Consider the following 13,223-nt stretch of genomic DNA (forward strand, 5'->3'; position numbering starts at 1 on the left):
AATGAATCCTTTAAAATGGGATTTTTGTGTGTAGGCCAGGGATTTCTTAGGCTTTGTGGTCCACAAAAAGGGGATCAAAATAAACCAGAATAAGACCAAGGCCATCATGGAAGCGAAAGCGCCATCGACAAAGAAAGGTTTGCAGTCACTGCTAGGCAAAATCAATTTCCTAAGGAGATTCATCTCAAACCTTAATGGGAAGACACAAGCTTTTTCACCATTTCTTCGAATCAACAAGGAAGGGTTCGAGTGAGGGTAGGCTCAACAAGAAGCATTTGATAATATTAAAGCATACTTGAGTCATCCACCAATCTTGACACCACCTTGTAGAAATAAAAGTATGAGATTGTATATATCTGCATCTGACAAGACTTTAGGAAGCATGTTAGCTCAAGAGGATGATAATGGCGTCGAAAGAGCCATTTACTACCTCAGTAGAGTCTTAAATGATGTAGAAACTCGGTATAACATAGTTGAAAATTAATGTTTATGCTTATATTTCTCTTGTACAAAATTGAAGCATTATATCAAACCTGTTGATGTTTATGTTTCATCTCACTTTGACGTTATTAAACATATGTTATCCAAACTAATTTTGCATAGTCGAATTGGGAAATGGGCATTAGCATTGACTGAATTTTCTTTAACATACATGCCATTAAGAGTTGTTAAAGGACAAGGGGTAGAAAACTTTATAGTCGACGACTCCATAGACGCAAATGCATTGAACTATCTCGAATTGGGACCTTGGAAGTTATACTTCGATGGGTCTAGTCATAAGAATGGTACAAGCGTCGGGGTTGTAATTATTTCTCCTAATAAAATTCCAACAAAATTCCAGTACAAAGTAGAAGGTACCTGCTTAAACGATGAGGCTGAATATGAATCCCTCATAGCAGGACTTGAAATGTTGTTGGAATTGGGGGCAACTCAAGTCAAAATAATGGATGATTCAGAGTTGGTCATAAAGCAGATCACAAAGTAATATAGATGTATTAAGGAGAATTTAATCATGTATTTCATAATCTCCAGTCGACTTCTAAAAATATTTGAAATGGTTTCTATTCGACACATACCTCGACTAGAAAATCAAGTGGCTAACGATTTAGCTCAGATTGCATTCGGGTATAAAATTTCAAAAGAAAATTTGCATAAAGTCATTGAAGTTAGAGGAAAGGTCGTGGCAACCAGATTAATACCCTTAGACTTAGAAAAGACAAAGCTAGGATATGTTGATGAAGGGAATTTCAAAATATTGGCAGTAGACAATTTGACTGATGAAGATTGGAGGAAACCAATAGTGGTGTATCTGCAGAATCCAACGACGTCTACTGATCGAAAAACCAGGTATCGAGCATTGAGTTATGTTCTTTTGGGTATAAAGTTGTTTAAAAAATCTCCTGAGGGAATTTTTCTTAAGTGCCTCAGTGAGTCAGAGGCATACTTAGCCCTTTCGACTATACATAGTGGAGCGTGTGGGGCACACCAAGTCGGTCATAAGATGAAATGGATTTTATTTCGCCAAGTGATGTATTGGCCTACTATGTTGAATTCTCAAAGGGATGCAAAGAATGTCAGATGCATGCAGGCATACAACACGTCCCTGCAAGTGAATTACATTCTATCATCAAACCTTGGCCATTTAGGGGTTGGGCTTTAGATTTAATTGGGGAAATTCGACCTCCATCATCTAAAAATCAAAGATATATATATATATATATATATATATATATATATATATATATATATATATATATATATATATATATATATATATATATATATATATATATATATATATATATAATATATATATATATATATATATATATATATATATATATATATATATATATATTGGTGGAAGTTGATTATTTTACAAAGTGGATTGAAGCTATACCCTTACTAAATGTGAACCAAGAGGATGTGATCGAATTTATCTAAAAGCACATTATTTATAAATTTGGAATCCCAGAGACGATTACAACGGATCAAGGGTCAGTATTCACTAGTCGGAAAATGCAAGAATTTTCCAAAGAAATGGGCTTCAAACTGTTAACTTCGACGCCTTATTATGCTCAGGCCAGTGGACAAGTCGAAGCTGCCAATAAAGTGATAATTGGTTTGATTAAAAAGCATGTGAGGAAGAAGCCTAGGAATTGGCATAAAACTATGGACCAGATTTTATGGGCATGTCGTACCTCTCCCAAAGAGGCCACTAAGTCGACCCCTTTTCGGCTAACCTTTGGCCATGATGTTGTCCTACCAGTAGAAATTCACCTACAATCCATAACGATTTAAAGGCACCATGAACTTCTAATAGAGTCATATTGGAGCATGAGGTTGGATGAATTGGTTGACTTAAATGAAGAAAGGTTAAATGTCTTGGAGTTGTTAAAACGGAAAAAGAGGAGAATAAAAATCTCTTATAATAAGAAGGTAAAAGTCAAAAGTTTTGCGCCCGAAGACTTGGTCTGGAAAGTGATCCTTCCAATGGATCGAAAGGATATAGCCCTGGGGAAGTGGTCCCCAAAGTGGGAAGGCCCTTTTCAGATTTTGCAGATATTCTCTAATGGTGCATATGAAATCGAAGAGCTTAATGAAGATAAAAGGATTCTAAGAGTAAATGGGAAATATTTGAAAAAATATAAATCGGTACTCCAAGAGATAAAAATAAGAGACAAATAGTTATATAAGTAAAACAAAGTCAATATGGTAAAAATGCCAACATGGTTATATTAAATTCGAAGGTCCAAAGGACCAATATTCATTACAAAGAAAATTATCGTTACATTGCAAAGTAAAAATAAAAAAATATAACAAACTAGAAAGGAAGGTTGGCCTTGATCTGAAGATACTTGGCTTTAAGAAGCTCTAGACGTTTTTCGCACAAAGATCTCTTCGATTGCAGGAGTTTGACGTCAAACTCAAGTTTTCGAGCCTTTTCGAAAAATTATGTGCCAAATGATAGCTCTTGAACCATTAAAGCTTCATCAAACTCCAAGAGTTGATTTTTGCTTCTTTCGGCATCAGAGATCTTCTCTTGAAGTTATTCTATTTGTTTCCTCCAAGAAGCAATGTTATGGTTATGACCTTTGATATTTTCTTTGTTTTTCTGTTTGGTCTACTCCAATTCCATCACCCTATTGGTAGATTCGGTGGCAGCATCCCAGACAGCAGCCTCAGAACCAGACTTCTTCTTAATATTCCCTGTGAGCTAAGGTAACAACTTATGATCTGCAACAACTTGGTCCATCTTATTTCCTATCTCCAAGATAACGTTCGCCACTCCAGGAGAAGCTTCCAACATGTCGACTTGGCTGAGAAGAGCCTTTAGAGTCAAAGAGGCAGAGGGATCAGCCAGCAGCAACAGAAACAAGTCACCTTTGAAGACTTTGTCTTTGATCTTAGAAAGTACTTCGTCTGCAGGAGTGCTCGAAGGTTGATCTTTAGACACTGAAGTACTAAGAATCTTTTGTCAGAAGAACTTTCCATGCAGCTTAGCATATCCTTCAAATACTCAAGGGTTTGGCTTCGTTTCAGAATAGCCAATTTTTCTGCAAAAAGACCCTCAGTACTACTCGTCAAAACTCTGGCCATTGGAACATCTGCCATAGTTGGAGTGACAAGAGTTTGAGTTTGAGCTTGCTCTTTGCTTGCATCAGCCTTCCCCCTTCGAAGCATTCGTCATCATCAGGGATTGTGGTGGGGTTGCCTTCATTCTCCTCCTCCACAACCATATCTTCGACATCTCCACCTTCTCCCTGAGGATTGTTCGCTCCTTCAACTGTATGTAAATCATCCCCATGGGCTTCCTCGTCTTCGGCTAATTGATCTACAACCATGGGTTTTGGACTGCCTTCAGCCTCACCTTCTTCGATTGAATTAGTTTTGTGATCGGAGCCGCTGGTTTGAGAATGTTGAATGGCAGTCTTCGGTGGTGAAGTGTCGAGGTCACCCAAGGAAGGTTGGTTAATCTCACTTATAGACCCCTTTTCAGATGATGTTCGATACGTGGGTTCGCCAACACTATTTAAAACATCTGGTGCAGAGACAGGCGCGAAGGAGGCTGTAGTCTTGGTTCGAACGACAATGCTTACGCCACCCTGAAATCAATATGATCGAAAATTATACATGGCGAAAGACGGTAAACAAGTTATGTAAGGTAAAGAGAAGTTTGTTATACCTTGTCACCTTCGACCCCAGGGTTGGAGTTGTCGCTCTCACTTTGGGCCACCGCTATCTTCTACATCTCTTCAGGAATAGGCTTTTGGATAACAAGTGTAGCAGGCCTTTTCCTTGGAAGTTTGACTGGAGGCTGGTCCGAAGCATCAGTGGCCTTTGGCTATTGCTTCCTCTTCCTAGAAGTTAGGTTGAGAACTGGCGACAAATCCTCTTCGTCAGATTCTATAATGACGGGAATGTCAGCAGGCTTTTGGATTTTTAAGGGGCTTATTGGAGGTTTTCGAGCAGCCTGGGTTAAGAATGGTAATATTAGCATCATTAATATACAACAAAGACAAAAGAAACAAGAAAGCAAAAGGATACCTTTACAGGCTTGCTGCCTCCTTCAATCTTCGACTCAATTGGTCTCTTGGTGGTGGGTTTTTTAGGTGGAATCTTGATAGCTAAATGAAAACAACATAAAACAGTTAGTGTTAGCTAAGAGTAAATGGATTTCAAAGGGAATGTACTTCGAGGGAAACCTCCTGTGTCACACCTTCATATATGTCTGATTCGATTCAGACATATTCGACCCCTATATGAAGATGCCCTTTGAGCTTTTTTCTGAGATTGTTGTCGAAGTATTTAGTTGGAATCTCCAAAAATAAACCAATCTGGAAATGGAGGGGCAATGGCCACTCCGAAGTCAGCATTAGGCAGTGGAGGAAACTTTGGGGGAAACAATTCAAGAGCCATTTCATAGCGTTTCTCATGAGGAACGTATGAAGGAATCTTTAGGTTTTCCATTTTCTTTGAAAAAATTTCTTTAAGCGTGACAGTTGCTTCGCGGATGGTTCGACTAAGATCACCAGGCCTATAGGCAGTTTCAAAGTAGTTTTAAAAAGCTTTAATTTCTCTTATAAGCGTATAAGTACCTTTCCTGGTCTTTTCCTGCATAAGAAGAAAAGCGTTGTCAAATAGTTGAATGAAAGAGGTGACATCATAGAATTCTTCGACGTGATACTTAGCCCACCATTTCCCAAACTCTCGATTGCAGAGGAAGCTGGGCTCAAAGTTGAATGGAGTAAGCTAGGTTCATCCAGTATATCTGGCTATTTGTTTGAGAGCAGTAGCTTCATTATGGACTGCATTATGGAGAAGGAGACTACCCTTCTTGTCATACAGGCACTTTGGAAGGACCCGAATTAGCCTAAATTGTCGAGCGACGAGGTTGGGTTGATAGGTTATCAAAGTAACCTGAACCTTCGAAGGGTTGAGTCGAAGGGTTAGAATCCTGGGGGTCACAAAGGCTTCTCAAATCAACAAAGATTCTGTCTCCTGTTTCTTGGATAAAGATGGGAAGGTCATAGTAAACCACTTGGGACCGTATTTCCTGAAGGCAAATAGGGCCATGCTCGAAGTGAAGACATGTCACTTAGAAAATATCATTATATAGCCTATGAAGGCCGGTTGGAGGGATTGTCATTCATCATTTGGAGTCAGCTGAGCTAGCCTAGTGCCTTCGACCCTTCTGTACTTGATCTCCTCAGTATCTTCGTCGACGAGGCCTTTGTTCGGCAGGCTGGCCTCGAAAGTGGCATTTAGCCAAAGTTGCAATAACCAGAAAGGGCCAGACAGAAGAAGGTTCCCTTTGTCCCCCAAATTCTTCAATTGAGCCACTCCATCGCTCAAAGATTCATAAAGGCTTGCCAGGACCATCTCGCGTAGGCAGATATTGTGCCCCCGCATGTAGTTGGTTTTGCCAGAGTGAGGTATTTCTTGGCAACTTGTAGGGATTTCGAACAAAAAATGGAGTGGGACAACCACACGGATAAAAAGGCTATATGCTCCACGTAGGAGACATCGTCGGTATCTTTATCATGGTAATGAGTAATGTGTGTCGAGTAGCTGCTTTGGTGGTCGAAAAGGCGATGGTGTCCATAGAGTCAATGTCAGGATCATAAGTTTGTCCAGTAGGCTTCAACCCTATGATAGAGGCCATGTCGAAAAGGGTTGGTGTGGCCATACCGCAAGGAAGGTGGAAGGTGTAATGTGTATTGTCCCATAAGTACAAAGAGGAGATCAACATGGGAGTGCTGTAATCTAAATTCAGCTTCGACAACATAATCAGGTCATATATTCCTATGTCTTTCCAAGCTTGGGCCTTAGCTTTCTCTAATTTGGTTAACCGGTTTAGATAATCAGTAGGATCTTTAAAGGTGGGAGTAGCACGGAAGGCTCTGAAACCATTATTCATAAATCGTAAATCTATAATATCACCAGCCTTAGGGTTTTCAGTGGAGGTGGTTTCAGTTCTAGGGTTTCTAGCTTGCCCTATGGGTTTACATTTGTGGTAAGAAGGAAAGAATTCTCTAAGCTTACTAGAATCAACATCTAAATCAGCTAAGGGTCCAGATAATGCATAGTTCTTTCCAGAAATAGAGACAGGAATAAGTACATGAGAAGCGTAAGTTTTGCACTGTTCTTCTGTTTGGGGCTCTGGTATATATTGTCGGTTGCCAACTGCGAGTGGAGCAGACAACGTGGCGAATGGAGGAAGTTCAGAGATCTTCTTTGGATCTTTTGTCCTATTGGCAGTGGTTTTGACGAATACACCTGTTCCCTTAAGATCTTTGCTTGAGGTTTCCATTGTTGGAGCTTGAAAGAAATCTGAGTTTAGTTGAAGAATGTTTGAAGAAGGAAAAAGCTAGAGTATTTGGAAATTCAGAAGGCGTAAAAATGTGAAATGGGTAAGTTGGTAAGTTTTATAGGCATGCTTGGAAGAAAGAGCGTTTCAAAACAGTATTAATGGTTGACAAGTTACTGGGACACATGTCTTCCTTGGGCGGTGTAATGGAGATGTCAATTAATGTTGCAGCCCATGATTTCCTAGAGTCTAGGAAACGTGATAAGTGAAAAGATTCGGTTGTGCGCTAAAAGGACGTGGGTAGGAAAAAGATAATGATGACTCTGACGTCACCAGGCAAGTTGGAGAAACTGAAGAGTTTTGCTAACATTGGGACACTTGGCACAATGTAAGAGTTATTAAGGCGTCGAAACAAGGTCTCAAAAAATGTCTTTTTCTCATAAGTGTCGAAAATAACATTTTTTGGGGGCAATTTGTTAACTCATATTTTCAACGCCCATTAAGAATTACCAAAATTGGAAATCATACGTACACCTGCTTTTCGACCAGGAAGTGGTATTCAACCAACTGGGGTTGATTCGACTAGGTAAGGTTGATAAGTATCAACATACAGTTGAGACTCCAAAAGAATATCTTAAAAAACGGTTGAAAATGGTTTTTGATCAAAGATTCAAAATTCAAATAAGGTAGGGAACTTCGCCCTTCTCAAAAACCGTTGAGAGTACACGTGGAGCATAATAGATAATTGTGTACATGCAAGGCGCCGTGTGTCTCGACGTGATTGAAGAATCATCAGAAACGGATATCCTGATCCAATATAAATATAGGGTATTAGTATTAGAAAATGGTGTGTCAAAGTATGTACAAAAACATGTAAATTTACCAAGTACTCGTGTGAAGAAGAATCGTAAATCACAGAATGTACGTTTGTTTACACCATTGTTAGTTACTTCAAAGAAATACAAATTTATCTTTAATTTTTCCCAGAAATACATTTTTTTTATTGCTTCATTTCAAACACTCTTCTTTTCTTCGTCATTTACATCCTTTTACAATTTCCTTGCTTTCGGCATTTACTTTTGTCAATTGTTTATCATTACAAGTCATTTACTTCTCATTCATACCATCCCTTTTTATTCAATTTCCAACTTTAATTTTGCGCTTATTATTGGAGTGTTCGTTATTACCAAAACTCATTCTCAAAACAATTAGCACATGTCCTAGGATCAATCTGATCGGTTCTGCGAGTAACCAAATTTAGAAATTTGGAAGATCAGCGGTTGTTTACCGATTTTCTAGGTAAACACCTCCGTGGAGTTATTCTGCGATTATGGTTGACACGAGACATCACACCTAGAGTAGATCCTTTTGGGAGCATCATTGTCCTACGAGTCATTCGTCTAAGGAAATGGTATCTCAAAATGGGTCTTTGATTCTAGGAACCTTTTTAGGTTGCCTTTGAAGACTAGAACCTACCTGTGAGGGGAATATGAGTTTTTTCTGCAGGAAACCATAGACTCTACATACCTTTATTCTCATGGACGTCGAACCTTTGATCCTGCATCAGACAATATACACAGATTATCCAGACTATTGGTGTTGTTAACCTATGATATTGCATTGTTGTACGTACGATTGGAGCTTTGAACTTGGGTTGTTATGCTATCATGCTTTGAATCTATGGGTGCTGCATAATTATTTACATTCCATCCCTAATATATGCATTCATTCATTTGCATTATGTGCATGTTAACCAGAAAACTCACCCTATCCATTCCTTTGTCAGAAAGACAACGATTCACCGACACCAGTCATCAGAGGATCATGGAAAAGACTAAGAGCATTGATAGAGTTGACATGGTTTTGGGGCTATTCTTGGATAGCATGACAACGGACCTCCCAAATCAGGTTGTGATTGATGAACAAGCTGAAGACAGTCTGAAGAAAGATAACAAACAAAAGGTGGTTGCAGGCATTCTGCCACTTCTTCCTCAAGAGCAACGTTTACTACCACATCAGAGGCCTACTCAAAGCAACCAGAAACTGAAGCAGAAGCAAATCAGTAAAGGAAACAAAGATCAGGAAGGGAGACATCCTCGCAATGATCCAATTCCCACGAGCTATGCGCAAATGCTACCTATATTGGTTAATGTTGGGGTAATTGTGCCTAAACAAATCGAGCCTGCTAAGTTTCTATACCACCATAAGCATGACCCTAATGCCACATATGGATACCATGATGGATACGTAGGGCACTTTACAGAAGCTTGCCATGTTCTCAAGAACAAAGTTCAAGAACTCATCGATCGAAATTTGTTGTTCTTTACACCCATGACTGCTAAGGTGCTTATGAAGAAGGAGTTCGATTATAAGGGTCTTTCAATTCGTGTGCAAGTTCATCCACATGCAGTCCAGCCTGTTATACAGTATCCGAATCAAGGCTACCACCCCGGAATGTGGTTGTCCTATCCTAGGGCATCATCTTCTACTGTTGTTGTACCTCAGTACGCCTACACCAGGGCATCCCATACCCCATTTGGAGTTCATTATGGTCAGACTTCTCATCAGACAGTCAATCCTAGCTTGGTGCTTTCTGCTCAAAGGTTCTGACTAATGGTTATTCCTTCGATTCATCCTCTGTTGCAAGTACCTTTGATGCCTATGTCATGCTACTGATTTCCACATGGTGTTACGTCCCAGTACCGGCAACCTCCTCGGGCATAAGCTCTACAAACAACAAATGGTGCCATTTAACCATCAAGGGCAAAAATAGACCATACGTCATGACAAGAAGCGTCCTCAACGCGATCGGATCCCTATGACATATGCTCAGTTACTGCCTTATCTCGTCCAACAAGGACTTATTATGCCGAAGGGAATACCACCTGTTGTTTATCCATACAACCCAAAGTATAATCCTAATGTTTCTTGTGTGTTCGATGTCGGATACGTAGGACATGCTACCGAGGATTACGGTCTGTTCAAAACCAGGGCACAAGAACTTATTGATCAAAAGATCTTGTCCTTCTCTGGTGAAGAACCCAATGCCAAGGCTGAAAAGGGTGAGTGCAGTCATTGATGAAGAATGCCTAAGAACCGAGGTTGTATCTGCAGAAGAATAATGAGGCCAATAATGCCAGGGATCATGTTGTTTTTCAATCTTTTCATGTGTAATATTTTCTTGTATGACAATGTACTGTTCAATTGTGAACTTGTTTGTTTTTGAATGAATGATCATAATGAAACAAACGTGCATGTTTTTCTTAAATTCATTCGTGTTTACTCATACTTTATTTTATCAGTATCAAGCTACTTGTCAAATAAAATCAAAAGAGAATGATGCAATCACAATACGCAAGATTGTTGTCTGTATGCTTTTGAATAAGACCGTGCTTATGATGTAAGGCATTATTCCAATCCCTAAACACCGGAGATATAAGGAAGTTAATCACTAGTCACCCCCTTCAGGCCTTGAAGTATGAGTTTCTTTCTTTAACACATAAAACGCTCATGTTTAACTCGGGGCATGGTAGTCTTCAGTTAGTTTGATCTTGCATTTAAATTTCGAAAAGGAGAGTATCCCATCAAGTGATTAGTCATATCATATCCTTCTCAAGAGGATGAAATCACAAATTCAAAATGATTATCCCTTACCAATGAAAGGAGTGAGATAGTCACGAACCGTGCAACAAATCAAGAAAGTATCATAGGATTTGCTTCAAAAGAAAAAATGATAAAATGAAAAAAACCAAAAGAAAATCAAAAGCCCGCTAAGTCAAGAACTTGAAAACAAGGTTGACTTAGGCAAAAGGTAGGGCATCCCGGTGGGCGGCCGACCCAAAGGATCAGCCCAGGCAAAAATAAGGGTAAACAAAACAAAAGAAACAAAGGATCAATGTCATAATCCTCAGCAAGAGCAAATCTCTATGACTGCAAACAAAAGCAAAAGGTGAGTGGTTGTCGCTCCAAACTCTCATTGGGTTCCTTAACCATCATTGTTAATATCCAAAATCCTTGTCTGAAAGATTGGCGGTTGTTTTAAGCTAACTGAACGTAGTACTGGAGAACATCCCAGAGAACGGATGGGTTAGAATAGATTCTGAGCCTTATATCCTTTCTTTTGGAAAACCGTGAACCAAACCACGTTACAACCCTCAAAAGACCTAATTGAAGCAGGGTATATTTCAAAAGCATATTATTGTAAGATCGCGTTAAGCTAACTCCTAAAAATTTTCTTGTCATCTGTATTGATACTGATATGGCATTCTGATCAGTGATCCGTTCACTAGATGTCATAATCTTAGTGAACACACTTGAGTTTCAAAACTTGCATGAGCATGACATTATAATTATCATTTTTTATGAGCATTTTACATTCGGACGGTCATTTGACTTCAAGGGAGCTTACAATGGAAAGGTTGAACATTCCTCATGATATTCTGTAGCTCAGATCTCTTCAAAAGCCCGTCAATCTGGGGCAACCACGTCGAGATTCTACAAATCTCTCTGAATCATCCGGACGGGGGCAAGTTACCTCAAGGCTCATGTTGGGGCAAGCTACCCCGAGAACACGAGAAGTCAATCAATCCCAAGTTGGTTAATCAAGGGCATACAATCTCAAGACACTAGGGCAAGTCAGTTTGAGATCCTCAGATGATGAGACTACTTCATAACTTATGACTGGGACAACTGGTCCAGATATCCAGTATATTGAGGCAGATGCATACTACATAGGTGCAAGGTCTCTCCATGTTCCAGACATAGTCCATAGGTGTTGCAACAACTGATTAGCTTAAAGTAGGTGTCGGAGAATCACGTATGAATGATCCCATATCTTGGCCCAAAGTTCTCACCTCCCTCTATATAAGCATATGACTTAACCATTGCATAAATCATCTTCATGCGTAAACCACGTTGTTTCACTCATGCATATCATTCATAAAGCATAACATGAAAAGCAAAAAAAAATCCAGTTATTGACTAACCCAAAACCCAACCTTTGCTTGGCAAACCACAAAACTCTCAAAACATTACATCCATTCTCAACGGACAAATTTTTGGATACTTTGGTATTTAATTTTCTTCTACCTCGAATACCCGGAATTTTTTGGATACTTTGGTTTTGAATCTCAATATCACTCGATCTTAAATCTTAACCACTTAATTAATTCAATGATAAAGTGTACATTAGAACAAACTATTTTTAAAATAGTAAAATACTTTTGTAAATAAACTAATTCATTAAAAATTGGATTTTTTCAATATATAAAATATAAGAAATAAGTATATATTAGAAAAGTTTCTTCATAAATTTTGATTTATAAATATATACTAATTGATTATAAAATTGATTTTATTTAATATATAAAGCATACTTAAAGATTTGTTTGTTTCTCTAAAAATAAATTTACAATACTAATTTATTTATTTTTCCCAATATATAAAACCTATTCAAATATTTATTTATTTTCTAGAAAAAAAACTACCAATACTAATTAATAATTTTTTTTGAACATATAAAGGCATATTTAAAGATCTATTTTTCTCTCTCTAAAAATATTTAACAATACTAATTGATTAAAAATTTAATTTTTTAAATATATAAGATACAAAATAGTATTTTCTTAATCTTATTCAAAGCATACAAAAAAGAGAATTATAATTAGAATAAATTCACTTATAATATATAAAGCATACAAAAAAAATCTATTTTTCTCTAAAAACAGATTAACAATACTAATTGGTTAACAAAGTATTCTTTTCAGAGTATAGAACATACAGATTAATCTATTTTTTCAACACAATCAACAATTGAGTATATTAATTAATTAAATTTTTTATTTTTTTAATATATAAGTCATACTCAAAAAACCATTTTCATATCCAAAAAACAATTAACAATTTAGTATACTAATTTAATAAAAAAGTAATGTTTTTTTTTTCTTCCAATGTATGAAGTAGAAATCAAAGTTTTAATCAATTCGCATAGTTAATTGTTTTTTAGAAGAAAATATTTTTTTGCATGCTTTATATATTTTTAAAAATAATAATTTAGTCAATTAATACACTTAATTGTTAATTGTGCTTAAAATAAATAAATTATTTTGTATTTGTATATTGGAAAATAAATAAATCTTTCAATAATTTAGTATTATTAGTAGTTTTTAGAGAAAAATAGATATTTGAGTAATGCTTTATATATTGAAAAAAAATTAATCCATTAGTAATGTTAATTACTTTTAAAGAAAAAATAGATCTTTGAGTATATATTTTGTATTGAAAAAGTAATGTGTTTTTAATTAATTATTATTGTTAATTTTTTTTAGAGAAAAAACAGATCTTTGAATGCTTTATATATTGAAAAATAATTATCAATTAATATATACTTAATTGTTATTCTATTTCAGAAAAA

This window comes from Lathyrus oleraceus, chromosome 2, assembly GCF_024323335.1.
Source record: "Lathyrus oleraceus cultivar Zhongwan6 chromosome 2, CAAS_Psat_ZW6_1.0, whole genome shotgun sequence".
Classification (NCBI taxonomy): Eukaryota; Viridiplantae; Streptophyta; class Magnoliopsida; order Fabales; family Fabaceae; genus Lathyrus; species Lathyrus oleraceus.